Here is a 21,985-nt window from a genome sequence, read left to right on the forward strand (position 1 = left end):
GTATTTTCATGTTCTTTTTATTATTTATTATTAAATATATTTAAACGGTGATTCCGTGGTGGTACAGTGGTAGCATTGTTACCTCATAGCAAGAGGTTCTCCCGTTTGATTCTTGTCTGAGCTTGGGAGTGCCATCTATGTGGAGTCTGCATGGCCTGTAGCGTTCAAAAGACATGTGTGTGTAAATTGGCATGCCTTTGTTGAAGGTTGGGCGTCAAGCTAGCCCCTCAGTGTTTTGTAAAGAAATCGACTGCCAATCATTAGCAGACCGGAGTTCCGCTGTTGCGACCCCTTACCGGGAAAAAGCCAAAAGACTCTCTCTCAGATTCTCTCATTAAATATATTTAAACCTTTCATAGTGACTGGTCTTTTAGAGAATGTTTTAACCTTTGAAATTGCTAATATTTATTTGTGACACTGTGGCCAGTCCTGGAAGCCTTACTGCATTGTTCAAACACTACCATTTGTATTAGTATTAATTTCACTCAGTATAATTGGTTACCCTTGTAAGAGTGTTAGATAAGCTGGCTTTGGAGTGCCCTGGTGGCTGTATGTACCTTATAGTCTGGGCAGGGGGCCATAGCTAGTAAATCTATGTCAGCCTTTCCCAGGTATGTGTGTGTGTGTGTGTGTGTGTGTGTGTGTGTGTGTGTGTGTGTGTGTGTGTGTGTGTGTGTGTGTGTGTGTGTGTGTGCGTGCATGTGTGTGCACGTGTGTGTGTCTGTCTGTTTGGTGCAGACAGCTGCATCTGGAAATACTCTGTTTATCTATCTTTGTTCCAAGTGAATGTTCCTCACCAGTGTCTGTGGTGAGTATTCAGGATCCTTGGTTACTGGCCCAGAGGAGGGATATCACATATTGGTGAACCATGGTGTGGATATAAATTGAACTTCTGTAGCCTGTAAGCAGTTGTCACTAAAGGTGTGTGTGTGTTCTCAACAGCCACAAGGTAAACATACAGAGTTTCATTTTTACAACAGTTTTATTCATTTATTTTATTAGTTTAGCTTAGTCAGGAAAGGCAAGCAAAGATTTCAGTAGAGAATTATGAGGAGGGGAATAACCGAACTCTAGAAGGAATAAAGGTCAGTATTTTTTTTTACAGTTTACAGAGGGTGATATTTTTGATAGTTTTATTCATATATTTGAAAGAGTATGTAAACAGTATAATAGGAGGTTACAAGTCTATTGGCCCTGAGGCCCTTATAAGCCTAGCAAAGAGTTTAGCACATGTTTAGACAAATCAGCACCCAAAGCCCCTGTCCAGCAGGGACACAGGTGGAATCCCAGGTGTGTATTTTCTGTTTCCCATCCAGTTATCCGGGTTGTGATTAAAAAGGGATGATAATCAAACTCTGCTCCTTGTGTCTGTAAGGTAAACACCTTAACCATCATGCCATCCTCCCCTCATAACATCAACCAAGGGCTCCGGGTACAGTTCCTGACCCCCTTACTCCATGGTAAAGTTGTGACTGCTGTTTCTAAATTGTCTGATATTGATTATTTAAACTATGATAAAGTAAAGTAAAGTAGTGTTTATTGTTGTGTTTTAAATTAACACCTGAAGCTTACAGAAAAAAAAAAGTTTTGTGAGCATAGATGCAAGGCAGGTGAAAGTCTATACAATTATATTGCTGAGTTAAGCACTTATTTTCATAGGTGGGTGAGTGGGTGTCAGGTCACTACTTTTGAAAGGCTGGCAGACCTTTTGGTGAGGGAACAAGCCCTTAACACTTTGCCTGAGGACATGAGTATCTGGTTGGCAGACCAGGAGTGTAACTCTGCAGAAGAGCTTGGGAGAAAAGAGGATCTGTACTTAACAAGCAGGGAATCACTGTACAAGAAGGGGATACCCATTGCTGTAGACGGATATAAGTGAACCCATGTTGGGCAGCTTAATCCAACCTGACAAGAGTCCATTAGTAGCAGGTTAAACCACTAGTTCAGGTACACAGCCAATATAAAAGGTTAGATGTTTTAAATATAATCAGTGGGCCCATGTATCATATAGATGTCCATTGAAGCAAGATAGGGAGCAACAGCTGGTGGAGCCAGTAAGTGGGAATAACAGTATGCCAGTGGTAAGTTGTCATCAGACAAAAGGGTTATCAAACTATCACCAGTGTTTATATCATATCTTAGTGGATAGAAAATAGGCCACTGTTAAGAGAGACATGGCCTCTGACATAACCATTGTGAAGCCTGCAGTGGCTAAAGAGGAGCAATACTTACTTGGGCAGTTCACTCCAGTCAGAGCTTTCAGAGGGACTCCATTCCAAATGCCTTGTCCAGGGTTCACCTTGACTGGGAGGGTGGAAAAGGAAGAAATAAAGAAAGAAAGAAAGAAAGAAAGAAAGAAAGAAAGAAAGAAAGAAAGAAAGAAAGGAGGTGTGTTTAAGGATATCCCTGCAGATGTCTTGACAGGGAATGATTTTGATAATGCAGTACCTTGTGTGCATGCTGTTACATGCAATCAGGCTTGGAGACTGCCATGATGGCCTGGTAGCCATGGGGATACCCAGAGAGACCTAAAACCTGAAGAAAGTGCTGGTGAAGTGGATATTTCAGGGAGGGAGCTACCCTGTAGCAGTGAGCCTGAATGTGACACACAGCTGCTAGTAGGTACTGATGTTCCCTTGGACAGAGTGACTGCAAAGGCAGAGGTGAGTAGTAGTACCCAGGATGATAATGAGGTACTGCTGTCAGAGGATACCAGTCTTCCTGTGGAAAAGGAAGCTAAAAATGGACACAAAGACAGAGTTGAGACAGGCTCAGCTCTTGGACCCTACACTATGAGGCTTAAGGGAGGTAGCTAGTGAGGCACCCTGATCGTCAGGAAAAAGGTGATTCTGTATACTAGAACAAAGAGTTACTGTATAGAAAGTAGATTCCTGATGAAGGGCTAGAGGGTTAGGTAAAACAGCAGTTGGTAGGCCTAGAGCCTACTATCTGACACTTCTAGCCTTAGCCTATGCCATTCCCTTTGCAGGTCAAATGCATGCTAAGAGATGCATTATGCAGAACTTTTATTGGCCTGGGATTTTAAGGGATGTAACAGGGTACTGCAGAACTTGTGAGCAGTTCCACAAAGTAGGCAACACAGGGGACAAGGTCAAGGCTCCTTAGATGCCTTTGCTTGTGATTGAGAAGGTGTGTCAGATTGTAGCTATGGATGTTGTGAGGCCTCTGAGTACACCAACTTCCACAGAGAAGACATATATCCTGGTGGTAGTAGATTATGCTACTAGATGTCCTGAGGTGGTGGGTCTGTCTTCCATCAAGGCAGAGAAGGTGGTAAATGCTTTGTTAGAAATTTTCAGCAAGGTAGGTTTCCTGAGAGAAATACTGACTGACACAGGTGCCAATTTCATGTCAGACCTGCTGGCTTGTCTATGGGAATGCTGTGGGGTGAAGCAACTAAAGACCACCCCCTACCACTCCCAAACTAATGGTCTTGTGGAGAGGTTAATCTCTACACTAAAGACCATGCTACAGGCATTTGCAGACCAGTTTAAGATAGAGTGCAACAAATATTTCCCCCATCTGCTGTTTGAATAGAGAGAGGTACCCCAGGAATTCACAGTTTTTTCACCCTTGAGTTGCTGAATGAGCATAGGGTAAGGAGGCCTTTAGATCTGATTTGTGATGAATGGGATGGTGAGTGTGAATCTCACAAGCAGTCTGTTGTGGCATATGTCCTATTCCTCAAGACAAGGCTTAGGGAGCTCATGAGCTAGGTCCAGAACTCATCTGGAGCCCTACAACAGAAAACAATCTGATATGACAAGAATGGTTGAGCCTGAGAGTATACTGTGGGACAGCAGATTATGGCTCTCATTCCTGTCAGACACAATAAGCTGCAGGCAATGTAGTAGGAACCCTTCAAATTGGTAAGGAAGGTCAGTGATGTTAACTACATGGCAAAACTGCTAGGCCTGAGGCATTGGCACAAATTATACCATATTAACATGATGAAGCCTTACCATGATAAGGAGGGCTTGGCGCTGAGTATTTGCAGTGGATGGCAGGAGGAGTCCGAGGTGGATCTGGTGACTGATCTTTTCAGTCAGGCTCAGTCTGATACCTCAGTGGAAGGGGTAGCAATGTCCCAGTGGCTATCCACTACCCAAGTTCAAGGAATCCAGTAGTATGGGGGCATGTTCACTGAGAGACCTGAGTGTATCTGCCTGGTACAGCACTATGTGGGCACAGGACCCCAAAGGCCTATAAAACAGGCCCCTTACAGGGTGTCTGAGCAAGTCAGGCAGACTCTGAGGGATGAGATACAGGAAATGTTGGAACTGGGGGTAATCCAGGAGTCCAGCAGTCCTTGGGCCTCCCCAGTGGTGCTTGTACCAAAGAAAGATAGATGGCAGCAACAGGTTCTGTATGGACTACAGAAAACTAAATAGTCACACAGAGTCAGATGCTTACCCCATGCCTAGGACAGATGAAGCTTTAGAGCAGCTGGGTGGTGCTACATATCTGACCACTATTTATATGGCCAAGGGCTACTGGCAGGTGCCCTTGACTTCCACTGCTAGATAGAGGTCAGCCTTTGTTACTCCTTTAGTATTATATGAGTTTACAAAGATGCCGTTTGTGATGAAATGTGCCGCATTCACTTTCCAGAGGCTAGTAAATCATATCCTAGCAGAAGCAGAAGAGTTATGCCTTGCTTACTTGGATGATATTGCCATTTACAACCATTCCTGGCATGAGCACCTTGAGGATGTCAGGGAGGTCCTGGGCAGACTGCAAAGGGCAGGGTTGATCAATAAGACCAGTAAGTGTCAGGTGGGTATGCCAGAGGTCTCCTACCTGGGACATACAGTGTGGAATGGTAAGATCAGTCCAGAACATGCTAAAGTATAAGCTATTCAGGTGTAGCCTGCCCCTGTTACCAAAATCCAGGTGATGGCATTCTTGGGGAAAGCAGGGTATTATGGAAAATTAATTCCCAATTATAGTACAATAGCTGCTCCCCTCACAAACCTTATGAAGAAAAACAGACCAGCCAAGGTGATATGTACCCCAGTCTGCAAGCAGGCAATCCAAAAGCTTAAAGGGGCTTTGGGAGGACCCCCCCCCCATGTTAGCCGGTCCAGATTATAGCAAATAATTTGTTGTTCAGGTGGATGCTTCAAACCACGAGGTGCAGGTTGTACTCAGCCAGGTTTCCTCAGAGGGAGAAGAACACCCAGTTGTTTATCTCAGCTCTACACTCTAAAACAGAGAGGAATGTTATGCAGTTAAAGGAAAAATAATGTCAAGTCATAGTATAGGGACTGCAGAAACTTCAACCCCATCTGTATGGAAGGAAATTCACTGCAGTTACAGACCACAGTCCCTTATCATAGCTACAATGAGCCAGCCAGCAAAATGCAAGGTTATTAAGGTGGAGGCTAGGGTTGCAGGAATATAATATGACAGTACAACACCATACTGGGTTTAGCAATACCAATGCAGATGGGTTCTCAAGATAGGGTATGGTTAATGTATTCCCAAACAGGCTCATTCTTCTTGACTAACATTTTTCCAGGGCCACTTGAAAAAATTAGCTTGCATCTGTAAAGGGAGGAGAGATGTGACAATGAGAGATATTGTAACATATGCCAGCATAGCTAGCTGGAGTTTTGTAAAGAATTATATGTCATTTGTATATCAAACTGATTTGTGCAGGTGTTTGTCTTGAAAACATATTTGCAAAGCTGCTTGTGTTAAGATATGTACCAACAGTGGGTCCTGCAGGACAGAAAAAAGAAATACATCTTATGGCAAACTGTATTTTAACTGTTGAAATTAATATTGTAACAGAGGATACTGGAAGAAAAGAGGTTAATCTCAGTCCATCTAAATTTGAAAAATAGTTTGAAATTAAGTTACCTGGTAGGCCATAATGATTGTATCTTACAACTCTGATTGCAGCCAGAAATGAAATGTCTGTAAAACAAGGGCTAGGAATCTGACTGTATTGTCCTTAGCACTGAACTTAGTGCTACCCTGGAAGTGTGAAAGTGTTGAAATGGTTTTATGGTTTTCAGATGCTATAACACATCTTAGAAAAGCTCTATCTGTGTGTATAGTAACACAAATGTGCAAGATGCTGGTTCAGTTTCTAGTAAAGGAGTTAATATGGGAGCCGTAAGTCAGATGAACAGATGTATGTGATGTCATTCTGTAATCCAGCACTGAAATAATGTTTTAATACTAGTTGAGACAGAAGTCTCAGAGCAGTCTGTTTTTGAAATCTGACATAGAAGGATCACTCATCCATTTCATCTTGCCTTGCTTTAGTAAGTAACTGGGGAATAGTAATTATTTAGATCAGTCAGGAAAATATAGTGAGATTAGTTAACTACTGTTTATTTTGGTATCTGTGTGAATTTGTTCATCTGTGTTATTTTAATATTTTCAGTGAATGAAACTCTGGTGTTTATTGTAAATAGATATTTAATGTTTTCATGTTCTTTTTTATTGTGTATTATTAAATATATTTACAATTTTCACTGTGGCTGGTCTTTTAGAGACTGTTTTAACCTTTGAGAGTACTTCTATTTATTTGGTGACACTGTGGCTGTGCCTGGAAGCTTTACTACATTGGTCAAACACTATCATTTGTATTAGTATTAATTTCACAATTGGGTACCCTTATAAGAATATTATAGTAGCTGTCCTTGGAGTGTCCTGGTGGCAGTATCTAGATTATAGGCTGGGCAGTTGGGCATAGCTAGTAAATCTGTGCCATCCTTTCCCAGATGTGTGTGTGTGTGTGTGTGTGTGTGTGTGTGTGTGTGTGTGTGTGTGTGTGTGTGTGTGTGTGTGTATGTGTGTGTGTGTGTGTGTGTGTGTGTGTGTGTGTGTGTGCGTGTGTGCATGCATGTGTGTGTGTGCGTGTGTGCGTGTGTGCGTGTGTGTGTGTGTGTGTGTGTGTGTGTGTGTGTGTGTGTGTGTGTGTGTGTGTGTCAAATCAAATTTCAAAGAGTATGAGTGTGAGCTACTTGGAACAGGGACACAGAGCGCTGGTTTCACAGAGAGGGTGATGGATGACTTGATCTGGGACTTTCTGCTGAGGACTCAACTCCATAGCTGTGCTGGTGAAGAGTCTTATTGGGGGCCTGGAGAGAGAGAGAGAGAGAGAGAGAGACCCTGACCCCGCACTGAGTGTGTTCCCTGTGTTGTTTTAAGGGAAATTGTATTTGATGCAGAGATCTGCTTCTAGAGATACTGTGTTTATTTATCTTTGTTTCAAGTGAACATCCCTTACTAGTTTCCATGGTGAGGATTCAGGCTCCTTGATCACTGGTCCAGAGGTGAGCCATCACACCATGTCTGACTGGGCAATGATACAACTCCACATTCATGTAATACAACTTGCCAACTTGTTTGGGCTGAAAGTTAACAAAGACAAAGTGATTGTCTGCTGTCATCAATATGTCTGAATACTCCTTGCACACTAGCAGTCATCTTTTCTATTTAATGTGGAGTAGAGAAGTCCCCAGTATTTGAATACATTGTTTCACTGATTGCATGTAAAAGTGTTGTATATTAACTTAAGAAGTATGTCTGCATCCACATTTGGAGTTGTCTTCTTTTTCCCCTAGTCAAATTACTAAAATGGGCCCTGTGTTCTTACACTACCTAAACTTAAATAGATAACAAAAATCATCTCACTTGTTTTATTATTTGGTGATATTTGAAGAAGGAACTCTGTTTTACTATTCTTACTAGTAGGCATGAGTGCAGGGATCTGAATTGCCCTAAATTAAGTAAGTATGTAGTGGTATTTACCATTCACAGATTATCTATGTCATGTCTACTGATTATGTGTCTCTGTCAGAAATTGATGAGATTCATATTGTTTTCTATGGTCTCATAACATTTCTCTGTCTCTTTAAATGGATTGTATGAGTATTTTATAAACAAAAATAGATAACTGCAGTTAGGTCTAATCCTTGAGAATGCAAATGAATCTATTGTCGAAGAACATTTTCATCTGATACACTAAGGATTAATAAAGAGTGCTGCTCCAGTCAGAGAAAAAGGTTTGTGCTGAATACAACATTTTCTGAGCTGAATATTTGCCTAGAAATAAAGACAATTCAGTTATCTTGCATAATAAACTTTTCTCATCTCTGAGTATGTGTCCCCAGTAGGTATGTCCTTAGCCTTGAACAGCATATTACCCTCGACTAGAATGATGCCACAGTTTAAACAAAAAAATGATCAATTTCAATAATTAGCTTAGTTTTTGGTGTCACTGAAAAGGGATCCTGTTTCTGTTAGCCTGGGTTGACATGGTTGACAAACCTCGCTGTTTTGCCAGAGATGTTTTGCACCTGGCACCACTATGCTTTCAGCTGCTGGCAAAGGCTCTTGCCTCCCCCATAGTGCCTTTTTTAGGCAAGGTCTCAAAAACAAAATTGCCAATGCGAAAACTGTCAACCATAACAAAATAAAGCTTATGTTGCTAAATGCTAGAAGCTTAAATTAAAGACTGCACATTCTGGACACACTTCTATCACTTGAGGATGTAGATGCCTGTGCAGTCTCAGAAATGTGGTTCAAGGCCTCAGACAGTACCCCGGCCTTGCAAGGCTACAATGCCTTCCACATCTTCAGACCGCAAAACAAATGGGTGAGAAGCAAAGGAAGTGGTGTTTCTATCTATACTCATGATAAATTCACCTCCTGACTAGTTAGACTAGACAACTCTATGGAGTTACTCCATGTTCACATTACTGTGGGTAAGACATCCATTCAAGTCATAGCTAGTTATAGATCCCCCTCCTTGGATTATGATGAGAATGAGGCCTAGTTGACCAAACTGGCGTCAATCCAAATATTACAATACACTCTATTCAGGGGGGATTTCAATTCTCCTACCTTCAACTGGGAAACCTACTCTAGCCCTAACTCACTAGCAGAAAAGTTCCTTGACTTTCACTCAAATGCCCTGGAACAAATTTTTGAAACTTCAACAAGAAGAAGAAACATACTGGAGCTTGTCCTCACTAACTGGACAAACAGATGCAGCACCGCAACAGTCAGACCCTCAGTTAAATCGGGCCACAAATCAGTCACCTTTGAACTGATACTAACAAACAATACCCTCTTAGGTGAAGGTATAAATGCATTTCAAGCCCCACCCCCAGCTGGAATTGGTAACTACAACAAAGCTTACACTAAAGCCCTCGACAATCACTTGGATAAGTGTATAGCCTTGGCTATTTCAGAGACAATCAAAGCCAGAGCCACAAGTAAAAAAATGCCGCCCTGGTGGACATCCAGCATCAAAAAACTTTATGACAAACACAAAAGTTTGCTGTCTAAGAAAACAAAGGTGAGGCCACAACAATGGAAAAAACCCTTGTCAACTTCAACAGCCAATAAGACAACATGTCAAATCCTCTAAGAGTAACTTTGAGAAAAACTTAGCAATCACAGCCAAGGATAATCATAAGGCCTTTTACAGCTATGTACATAGTATCCACAAACAATAGCTGTGAGGCAGTTAACCAGTTCTCAGTCACAAAATCAAATCCAAAAAGAAAAGAAAATTGGAAGCACTCTAAAACAACAAATGCTTAATTCAAGTTCAAGTTCGCAAGTAAACACTTTCAACCTCAAGGCTTCTCCAGGCGAAATAAATACTATCAATTAAACGACATAACTTAAACAAATTTTAAAAAGTCACATGACTCTCATTACAACTTCTGATGCAGCATATTTAAATAAGGCTTTAAAGTAAAACTGTCATTAAGACCAGGTGGTACAAACGCTCTCATTCTTAAAATCCATCTCATCTCTTCATTTTCAGTTAAAAGTTTAATATTCCCACCCCACAATGGTCTATAAATTACTTTTAAAATCATAAACTTAAAACTATGTGGATCACCTTTCTCTATAATGTGTTTACTAAGAGCATTTGCAACTGCTCTATGTCTAATATCACTGAGATGACAGACTATACACTCTTTAAATTTCCTGTTTGTCATACTCACATAAAAAGCATCACAGATTTCACACTTAGCTAAGTATATTAAATTGCTTGTGTTGCAATTCCCACATGCATGTAAAACAAACTCTCTACCTGTCATGGGATGTGTAATGAATTTCTCTGTGAACATATGTTTGCAGTAAACACAATTCCCACATTTAAATGTACCTTGTTTCACATTTCCTACCTTAAAGAATTCCCTGGGTTGCTCCTTATAATATAACATAACATCTGTTTCAAAGTGTTCTTCCTTTTGTACCTGAAAGCTGGTGGATCCCCTTTCCTTTCCTTTAACGCCAGGATGTCCCTTAAAATTGACCAGTGTTGTCTAATAATATTTGTTACTGCTTCAGTGTTCCTGTTATAGGTAAGCATACACCTCATTTTATTTACTTGCGGTCCTGCTCTAACTCTATCCTGACTCACACTACCAAAATAGGGCTGAAGCCCTCTGCTTGGTCTTTGCTGTTGTATGCTCCTATTAGCAACACGGACTTCTGACTCTGGGTAACCCCTATTTAAAAAGTCAGAGACCACAACATCCAATTGTTCAGACATCCTATCGTGTACAGTATTTAGTCTAACTACTCGTTGCATCTGATTTTATATTATATTTCCAAACATTAATAGAGAATGCATGTTATTACGATGCAAGTAACTATTACACTTAACCTCTTTTCTGTATAGTTCTGTATACACTATACCCTGCTCATCCTTCTTTAATTTTACATCAAGGAACTTAAATATATCATGTTTGAATCTTAGAAAAGTAGTAGTTCCATTAACATATAATATAAACTGTTCAAATTCATCTCGATTACCTTCCCACACAACAAAAAGATCATTGACAAATCTTTTATAAAAATGTATACACTTCTTAAAAGGATTGGTCAAAGACAACACATATGTCTCTTCCCACAAGGTAATCAACATAGTTTTAATTTTGTTATTTTAAAAGCAATTTATAGACCATAGCGGGGTGGGAATATAAAACTTTTAACTGAAAATGAAGATATGAGATGGATTTTAAGAAGGAGAGCGTTTGTACCACCTGGTCTTAATGACAGTTTTACTTTAAGGCCTTATTTAAATATGCTGCATCAGAAGGTGTAATTAGAGTCATGTGACTTTTTAAAATGTATTTAAGTTATATTGTTTAATTAACAGTATTTATTTTGCCTGAAGAAGCCTTGAAGGTGAAAGTGTTTACTTGTGAACTTGAACTTGGATTAAACATTTGTTGTTTTAGAGTGTTTCCAGTTTTCTTTTTCTTTTTAGATTTGATTTTGTGACTGAGAACTGGTTAACTGCCTCACAGCTGTTTTTTTGGATACTGTTGTTTGTTTAGGATGGAGGCAGACACTTGAGAAATACTGTGGAAATTCTCTTAGAGTGAGAACTGTGATACTAAATATGACATCTGTGATTATTAATACTTTTGGAGAGTTGGCAGACATTTCTGACAACCCACTAATAGAAGTTGAGACTATAGAGTGTGAACAGGGCACAGGAGATGAAAATGTGTATGTGAATTTGCTTTTTAAATTGAAGTTGAGAGACTTTGAGCATACTTTGATGCCTTATAATCATTTACAATGGCACTGGCTTTTGTTTGAAGCCTACTTGAAGTATAAGGTCATGCCAAGGGGCCTCTGTATATTAAAAATGCCATCTTACAGGGATAAATACCCTAATTTATTACAGAGATGGCAATTGATAAACTCATTTAACTACATAGAGCTCATGAATGCTTATTTTTTTGCCTATGGAACAGGAATGCCACTCCAAGGCTGAAGATCTTTATAATAATGTAGTTTCATGTGGTGATTTTTACTGAGTATGGCATGCTTTTAAGCAAATCTTTTGGCAGGCTAGTAGCTTTTGAGAAGAAATTGGCATGCTGGCAAGAAGAAAAAGCTACAAAGAGATCTTGTAGACATTGAAAAGGGGAATGTCTACATTTGGCAGAAGGAGAGAGTAAAGACCAATCAGCATGTGTGATTGAATGATGTAGAACTGCCCCTGTTGCAAGAACCCACCTTGCTACAACAAACTGAATGAGGAGAATTTCCTGCTAGCTCATCTGTTAATAGTCAGTTAACAGAGGAAATAATGCCAGAAGTGGCACAAATGCCGGAAGAAGAAGAATACCTAACACCAGAATTGGTTTTCAGAGTGGTGTAACAGGGCGGCTTGCTACAGACGAGTTACTGGTTGACGTCATGGCTTCTGTGTCAACATTTATAGCTGCAGGAGAAACTGTTGCAGATGGGGATGAGTTTAACACATCAGTTGGGTGGATGACAAAGACACCATAACAGGGAGGAGGATTGAAGCGAGATATACCAGCATGCATGGATGCTGTACACATGAGCGCTTTGGATCCAGTGGATTTTCCGCTTCTCCTTAATCAACCCCTGCCCATGCCGAATCCGAGAAAGAAGATGCAGAGTCTAGCGAGCAGAGTGATGAACGAGGATTCCAGCAGGCGTGAGGAGCCAATTAACCAAGTAAATATGGTATTTATCTTATCCTCACATAGGTTCATAGGTTCATAGGTTTATACTAGGCTATCTGCCCTAAGGCATTTATAAGCCTAGCCCAAATTTTTTGTGGCTTACGCCACCACTTATATGAAAAAATACTGTGCCCATTAGTTTGTTGTGCCTCTGTCCAGCAGTGACACAGATATGATTCCCGGGGTAAACCTACGATCTCCCATCCACAGGTCTAGATTTCTCTTGAACAGAGTCAGCGAGGTGCTCTGCCTCACATGGACTGGGATTTTATTCCACAGCATAGGGAGTCTCTGAGTGATAAATCTATCCCTCCAGCACGTCCTATTTATAGCCGTGCTAAGGTTTAAGTCGCTTGCTCTAGTGGTTTTGGTGGATTTGGATTTTTTGAAGTGGAGCATGTCCATTAATTCCGGGTTGGACATGGCCTTGTATGTCAGGCACATGTCACCTCTGAGCAGACGGTATGTGACTGAATAGAGCTGGAGTTTCTTCAATCTGGCAGCATATGACAGATTTTGGAGTCCCTTTATCCTTTTGGTGAGGAACTTTTGGGGTCTCTCCAATTGCTGCAGATGTCGGGTGAGATACATCCCGAATGGGGCATTGTACTCGATCATTGGTCTGATAAGTGAAGAGTACAGGGGAACAATGACCTCACTAGATCTGGATGTGAATCCCTTCATGATCAGGTGGGCAATGTAGAAGGTCTTTCTAACCACTTTAGCAATGTGAGTGTCAAAAGAAAGGCCACTGTCAACCTGGGTCCCCAGGTCCCTGATAACCTCTTCTGTGCTTAGTGGATTGTCACCTATATGGTAGCTTGGGGTTACCTTGTTTTTCCCAAAGGGTATGACTATACATTTTTTGGCGTTTAACTTCAGGCCATGGCTCTGGCACCAGCTATCTGTTTCCGTGAGTCCCTTTTGAAGGATATCCGTGTCCGATGCACTTTCCACTATGGCGTCCAGTTTGCAGTCGTCTGCAAACTTTGTCAGCCAAAGTCCTCCCATGTTGGCCTGTACTTCTGAGAAGTAGATGCCAAACAATAGGGGGCCAAGGACCGAGCCCTGTGGGACACCACTTGTGACCGGCTTGGAGTCTGACACAGCGCCAGCAACTCTAACCCTGTGGGTTCTGTCCTTAAGCCAGTTTGCAACCCATCTTGTGACATATGGGTTTACATTTAAGCTGGTAAGTTTTTCTACAATACCCGAGTGGGGTATTGTGTCGAAAGCCTTTGCAAGGTCAAGGTAGGCTGTATGGACTGCCTTTCCCTCATCAATGGCCTTGGTGACTGTTTCGAAGAAGTCGACCAAGTTCAAAAGGCATGATCTTCCCTTGACAAAGCCAAACTGGGTCGGGTCCAATGTCTGCAAGTCCCCTATATCTTTGTTTATGAGCTCCATTATGATCCTCTCCATAGCTTTGCAGACTAGACTTGTTAAGCTTATGGGGTGGTAATTACCAGGGTCCGTAGAGGTGCCGCCTTTGTGGAGTGGGACCACAGTTGCCGTACGCCACTCCTTGGGCACGTATCCTGTGTTAAGGCTGAGATTAAACAGCTGCCTTATGTGCGGGTTTAATTCCTCATTTAGCTCGTGTAGCACACAGCCGGGGACACCATCTGGTCCCATTGATGCTGTGTTTTTAGCTTTAGAGAGAGCAGCTTTCACCTGCGCATTTGAGATGTCCGGGAGGCTACACTCGGCTGGGATAGTTATCTCTCCTTTAGGGGAGGGGGGTGAAGTTTGCACTGAACCTGTCTGCCAGTATGTTGGCAATGTCTGTGGGTTCAGTGATTTTTGTATCATTTTGGACTAATTCTGAGCATATCTGGGAGTTTCCACCCAGGTTCCTAACATAGCTGAAAAAGGCCTTATGATTGTCCTTTGAATCCATGGCAATTTTTCTCTCAAAATTGGCCTTAGTTGATTTTATGAGTGCTCGTATTTTTTACTAATAATGATCAGGGTGACTTCCCTTTTATGGATTTTGTTCTATCATGTAATAGCTTTCTCCTCTTATTGTAAAGTTTGTTAATGGCTGGGGTCCACCAGACTGGACGTTTGCCCTTTGTGGAAAGAGTCTTGGTTTTATTTGGGATTGCCTGATCCATGCAGTCCTGGAGGTGTTCATAGAAGGCATTTGTAAGGGCTTCCACAGCTTGGGTTGTGGTTTCCTCTGGCTCAGGGGCCTTGAAGGATACCACACCAGTCTTGAATAGTGTGAAGTTTGCTTTAGAGAAGTTCTTCACTATGGTCTTTTGTTTGGGGTGGGGCGGGATGTGGATTTCCAGTGAGATTAGTTTATGATCAGATCTCACCAATGAGGGATATACTTACGGTGTGGAGCATTTTGTCCCCATGTTTGTGACAATGAGATCTAGTATATTTTCTCCTCTTGTGGGAACAGTGACTAGCTGTTCCATGGCATTTGAATTTATGAACTCCAGGAACCATTGGGCTAGAAAGTTAGGGCTTGAGTAATGTTCCCAGTCTATATTCGGGTAGTTGAAGTCACCCAATATGATGGTGTTTGGAGATACATTTATACCCTCCAGTGTCTTCAGGAAGGCTGTGTGGGGTTCCTGAGTTTGAGAGGGTGGCCTGTAGCATGCTACAATTTGTAGAGCAGTTTTGCCTATGGTTAGTTGCACCTGGATGGTTTCGAAGCTTAGTGCGTTGCCACCAACCTGGAGGTGTGGGTATCCTTTATGAATATGGATACACCCCCTCCTTTTGTGGTGTGGTCCGGGTTTTGGGGCTGGAACGCATGATATGAGGTAAAACCTAATAGTGCCGGGGTGCTCTCAGGAGCCTTGAACCAGGTTTCAGTTACAGCACAGACATCGATGTTCTCCATACTGAGAAGGGCCTCGAGTGCATGCATTTTGAGATTTAGACTTCTGGCATTGAGCAGCATTACCCTCAGTTTCTTCCCATTTTTGTTTTCTAGGGTGGTAGGTTTAGAATTTGAGCCTTGCCTAAAAAGGCACTATGGGGTTGGCAAGAGCCTTAGCCAATATCCGGAATCCCAGGAGTGACAGGTGCAAGCCGTCCCTTGGAAGCAGCGTGGCTTGTCAAGCATGTCATCCCAGGCAGACAGACACTGGATCCCCTTTGAATGACACCAGACATTAAGCCAATTGTTAAAGCTGATCATCTTGTCTCTATATTGTGGCATCATTCTTGGTGAAGGAAGGATACTGCTCAGGGTTTGGGTCATACCTGCCTGGGCTACATAATCAGAGAGCTCCTCTATGTCTCTTTTCATGTAGTCCAGGGAGGTGCGTCTCAGGTTGTTCACACCAGCATGGACAATGACTGTGTCATATTTGTACTTGCCGTGGAGTGACCAGTGCTTGTGTTATGTGGCGGATTCTAGCGCCCGATAGGCAGCTTACTGTGACCCTCTCCTTGTTCAGCCTGGTGAGTGGGACGTCAGTGTGTCTGACTATGGAGTCACCTATGACAAGTATGTTTGGTGTTGTATTTGGCCTTAAGGGCTGTGACTGCTTTGCACACTGCTTTTGTGGTTTATGTGTTGCTTGTGGGGTGTCTTGAGATAGCAGTTGTTTGGGTGTCTGCTTTGGAGGCCTCTGCTGTTTAGGTAAATTTTTACTCAGGGCCTCCGAGTATGTCTTTGTGTGTTTATGTGTTTGATTCAGTGGAGTGGTAGCATTATGTGAGGCTGGTTTTGTGGTGTGTGTAGTTGCCTTCTCCTGTGGTTAACAAAGGCTTGTCATTTATACGATCTGCAGTATCAGACATTTCAGAAACATTGACTGAGATTAAATATTTTATACGTAATTTATGTTTGAAAACATGTTTTCCTAATGCTGATGCTGGTTATTACATAGCTAATGGTTTAAGACGAAGTAGCACCTTTGTGCCATTTAATAATGTCTAATTGCAAGTTTTTGAAAATATGGTAGAACAAGACATATATAATTTATATATGAAGAATAATGTACCCACATTTTACAATTTAACTAAGGAAGAGAATGCTGCTATTCACTCTTTGATAAATAATTCAGACCTTGTAATAAAAAATGAAGATAAATGGGGAGGCATTGCTGTAATGAGTAAAGATTTTTATATGGAAAAAATAAGCTTATTTTGCAAGGGGATGAATATAGTAACATTACAAGGAGTGAAAGTAATCGGTTATGTCTCAAATTAAAGGAAGCATTGAATGTTTTCCATGATAGTGGTAAGCTTGATGATAGAATGTTTGACTATTTGTTTGTAGAAAATCCAAAAATACCTGTTATTCATGGGATACCTAAGTTGCACAAGGATTGGACTAACCCACCCATGAGACTGATTGTGTCTGCTCATAGGTGGGTTACAGAACCCCTATCTAAGTTTCTAGAGAAAAATTTAAGACCTGTAGTATAGAAAATGTAAACTATTTTAAAAGACACTAACACCTTTTTAAAGCAGTTGTACGGATGGTCAAGTGGACAACTTCCTATTACTTCCCATATGGTGACAATGGATGTTGATTCATTGTTTACATCAATGCCTCACATACATGGTGTGGAATGTGTCAAAATATTTTTGGAGAGGTTTTCAGATTATGATACTGAGAAGATCAGACTATTGTGTGACCTATTAAAAATGGTTTTAACATCAAATATTTTTATTTTTGACACTAGTCTGTATTATCAAGAAAGAGGAGCAGCAATGGGAACAGCATTTGCAAATACCTATGCGAATATTGTCATGTACATGTGGGAAGAGACATATGTGTTGCCTTTGACCAATCCTTTTAAGAAGTGTATTCATTTTTATAAAAGATTTGTCAATGATCTTTTTGTTGTGTGGGAAGGTAATTGAGATGAATTTGAACAGTTTAGATTACATGTTAATGGAACTACTACTTTTCTAAGATTCAAACATGATGTATCTAAGGAACAGATTACGTTCCTTGATGTAAAATTAAAGAAGGATGAGTAGGGTACAGTATATATAGAAGTATACAGAAGGGAGGTTAAGTGTAATAGTTACTTGCATCGTAATAGCATGCATCTTCCATTTATGTTTGGAAATATAATAAAAAATCAGATGCGAGTATTTAGACTAAATACTGTACACAATAGGATGTACGAACAATTGGATGTTGTGGTCTCTGACTTTTTAAATAGGGGTACCCAGAGTCTGAAGTCTGTGTTGCTAATAGGAGCATACAACAGCAAAGACTAAGCAGAGGGCTTCAGCCCTATTTTGGTAGTGTGAGTCTGGATAGAGTTAGAGCAGGACCACAAGTAAATAAAATGAGGTGTATCTTACCTATAACTGGAACACTGAAGCAGTAACAAATATTATTAGGCAACATTGGTCAATCTTAGGGGACATCCCAGCATTAAAGGAAATAGCAGGAGATCTACCAGCTTTCGGGTACAAAAGGAAGAACACTTTGAAACAAATGTTATGTTATAAGGAGCAACCCAAGGAATTCTTTAAGGTAGGAAATGTGAAACAAGGTACATTTAAATGTGGGAATTGTGTTTACTGCAACCATATGTTCACACAGAAATCCATTACACATCCCATGACAGGTAGAGAGTTTGTTTTACATGCATATGGGAATTGCAACACAAGCAATTTAATATACTTAGCCAAGTGTGAAATTTGTGATGATTTTTATGTGGGCATGAAAACAGGAAATTTAAAGAGCGTATAGCCTGTCATCTCAGTGATATTAGACATAACCCGGGATTCATGAAGCTTGTGCCATGCGCCAGAGTAGCGTCGGTGATCTAGCGCCAAATATGGCCGTCGAGCAATTCAGGTAAGAGCTATTTCCGCATGCACTATCAGCATACGCCAGAGCTGCACAGATCCTGGTGCATGTATGCTAATTATCCCATGCACAACAGTGTAGCATGCAAATGAAGGTACATAGTGATTCATGAAGTTGTGCAGGCATAGTGTAAGCATGTAGAAATGTAAACCAAAAAAAATGGTTTACATTTTGTCAAACATAAAACTGGAGCCATGAAAGTGGACCAAACTTATGTATTATAATGTTAATATATGCCAATGGCTAAATATATAGCCAATGGCATAAAACAACATGCAGAACATATAAAAAATAACATTTAATCTCATGGCCACACCAACGCAAAATAAAACTGCAGTGCATCGGTGCGCAAATGGGCTCGCAAGGAAAATATATTTAGATGTCATATAACTGTAATGTAACGCAATTCATGATATCCCTATAATAGTCAATGGTAGGCATGCTACACCACAACCATGGCGCAAGGGTTGCTAAGGGGCTGTGGCAGTGTTCCATGCGGTAACTAGGAATTAGCAGTCATTGCCATGCAAATTAGTCAAGTAATACTGAATTGCAAATGCCCCACCGGCGTAAGGATGTACCACACGGTGTAGCGTTACAACACTGAGGAGTGGTCTGGAGGTAAACATGACATCAAGAGAGGGGTGCACCACCATAGCTGTAAGCAGATTGCTAATCCGTGTTGCATGTTGCTAAGCATAGTCACAGGATATGGGTGTGGAAGTAACCATATATTTGCTTAGCTGACAGCACACAAGGTAACCGAAAGTTCATGTAAACGTGGACGAAACTCGCACAAAACCCGGTAAACGGTTGTGTGCAGCATGCACCACAGCTGAAACAGGAAGGATACGGGAAGACAATAAGGAAATTCTGCAGCATGGTAATTGGAGTACAAATGAGTAATTAACACCTAGAAACTCACAATGGGCCATAGATCACAGCTAACAAGGCTGCTAGCAGCTACCTGCAGAACAGGGAAGGGGAGGTGCCATACAGCAAAGAAAAGAAAACTTTCACAGCAGAACAAAGCAAACTTGCAGTAGATCAGCTACATAACACATTTTCCAACACAATCCTGGGTTGTGTAAGCACAAAACAAGAAAGGCGGCAGCTGGATGCATGCCTGACAATGGGAGGTGAAATGGGTTGAAAATAGAAGTAAAGGGCAATAGATGATCATGACAGACAAGCGTAAGTCAACACCAAAGGCCCCACAATAGCAGTACCTGCTGTAAAAGCAATAATTAAGATACCCTGCAGCTGAAATGGCACAAACACACCCAATGACACCAGCATCATCCATTGCACAATAGTAAAAGGTGTGAAAGCCCCACACACACACCTGTGTATTCTGAGACACTCTGCACCATTGATGTATACAGATGGGGAACTTTTAATATGTATATGTTAGGGGCTGCCATAGCTTTGATTCATCAGCATGTGTTGGAGACTGACGGTGGTGTGGAGGATGATGCTGACAACCATCTCAGGCACTGGAGGAGGAGACGAGTGTTCAGACCCAGGGTAACCTACCAGGGGCTACATGATCTGGAGATAGAGCATTACAGGGTGGACAGGGACATCATACAGCAACTTATTGAGCTGTGCCAGCCACACCTCAGAGCCAGAAATAACAGAGGGGAACCCATCTCAGTGGACATGAAGGTATGTGTAAGCTTGAGAATACTAGCCACAGGTGCCTTCCAAAGGCCAACTGAGGATATCATGGGGATCTCACAGGCATCAACATCCAGGGTACTCCACCAGTTCCTGGATGCCATGTTACCACATGCCAATGAGCACATATACTTCCCCTGAACCCAGGAAGAGTTGGCCAGCAATATGCGTCTCTTCCACTGTGTGGCAGACTACCTGGAGGTACTAGGTTCAATAGACTGCACGCACATACACATCAAGTCACCACCCAGTGAGCAGGGTAGGCACTACATAAACTGCAAGGGATTCTGCTCCAACTGCCAGGTCGTGTGCAATGCCCAGGGCATTATCATAGATGTGTGCGCTGGTAGCCCTGGAAGCTATCACAACTCCCACATCTGGCATGCCTCACAGCTGTATCAGGTATTTGCCATGGGGGACATCTCATATGGCCACCTGGTGGGGGATGCTGGCTATGCACTGGAACCGTGGATGATGACTCCCATCAGAAATACATACACAGCCATGCAAGAATGCCATAATGAGGCACACACAGAAACAGAATCATCATAGAGTGCGTGTTTGGGATGCTGAAATCATGGTTCTGTTGCTTGGCCATATCTGCTGGAGCCTTGCAGTACTCTCCAGGAATGTGTGCCCACATCTTCATAGTATGTGCCATGCTGCACAATATGATCCTGCATAAACAGCTGCAGCAAGGACAGAACAGTGAAGGTCCACACAGCCCACCACCATTGCCAAGGGACCCACAGGCACAGGGGGACTCAGACCATGAACACCCTGTGCTAGCCCCAGTAGGCAGACGGAGGTGTGCCCAGTATGCCCATGCTTGGCAAAGAGGGAATGTATAGCATACACATTGACAGTGTAGGCACTCATGGACTGAAACCCTTCTCCACCTGCACACACAGCAAACATGGATGGCACACACACACGACCACCTGTAAATTGTCATGTATAGGTGGTCTACTGTGTGCATCCTACATAGGTAGCCCTCAACAATTGTACACACAACTGCCATTGGCACAAGGTAAGTCAGTACCTGAACAGTAAATTAAGCTATCAGCATGTGTCCATACTGTATGTACAGGTTCATAGATACATAGGTAGTACATGCCCAACCGCCAAGGCCACTCATAAGCATAGGCAAAATGTGTCTGCTGTCGCCACCCCATCGATCAACTAACTGGGTGGCCTAATGGTTAAGGTGTTTGCCTTACAAACACAAGGTGCAGGGTTTGAGTCTCCCAAGGGATAATTGGCTAGGCTTAAAATGGCTCGCAAGGGCAGTTAGCTTGGTACTAACCTATGAACCTATGAACTGTCCCTCTGTGGAGCAGAGCCACTTGCGGGATCCCTGGGGTGTAGCTACTGTTCACCAACCACTCTACAAGTTTTCCCTGGAGTGTCAGTAAGGGGTTTTGGATAATGTAATCAGGGATGTAGTTCCAAATAATGGGGAGTATCCCTGACAGGAATCTTCACAGATGTGTACATGTTACATAGTATACCTTAAACACAGCTTTCAGATATAGGTAGTTCTTCACAGAATTATAAACATGTGGAACACACAACCGCTGAAATGTGCGTTAATCACCCTTGCACTACCAGTGTCTGCTCTGAGAGGTAAGATATCACTTCCAGGATTAGAACACGCAACCATGTACACATTCATCACAATAACATACCACTAAGCTACCTGAGATGTACCAATGGCAGTCATGTATACTGACACGGTAAAACACAAAAGGTAGGAATGTGCTGAAATAGGACAAACCGGCATGCACCAATGAATGGTGTATGCTATATATATATATATATATATATATATATATATATATATATATATATATATACATCATCATATATATAGAGAGAGAGGGAAAGAGAGAGATATATGTCGATATATGGGGATATACATATATATGTAGATATGTAGATAGGTTAACAACATCTACATAACCATGGAGGTACATAT

This window comes from Protopterus annectens, chromosome 3.part1 (genome assembly GCF_019279795.1).
Source record: "Protopterus annectens isolate FY-2018-M chromosome 3.part1, PAN1.0, whole genome shotgun sequence".
Taxonomy (NCBI): domain Eukaryota; kingdom Metazoa; phylum Chordata; order Ceratodontiformes; family Protopteridae; genus Protopterus; species Protopterus annectens.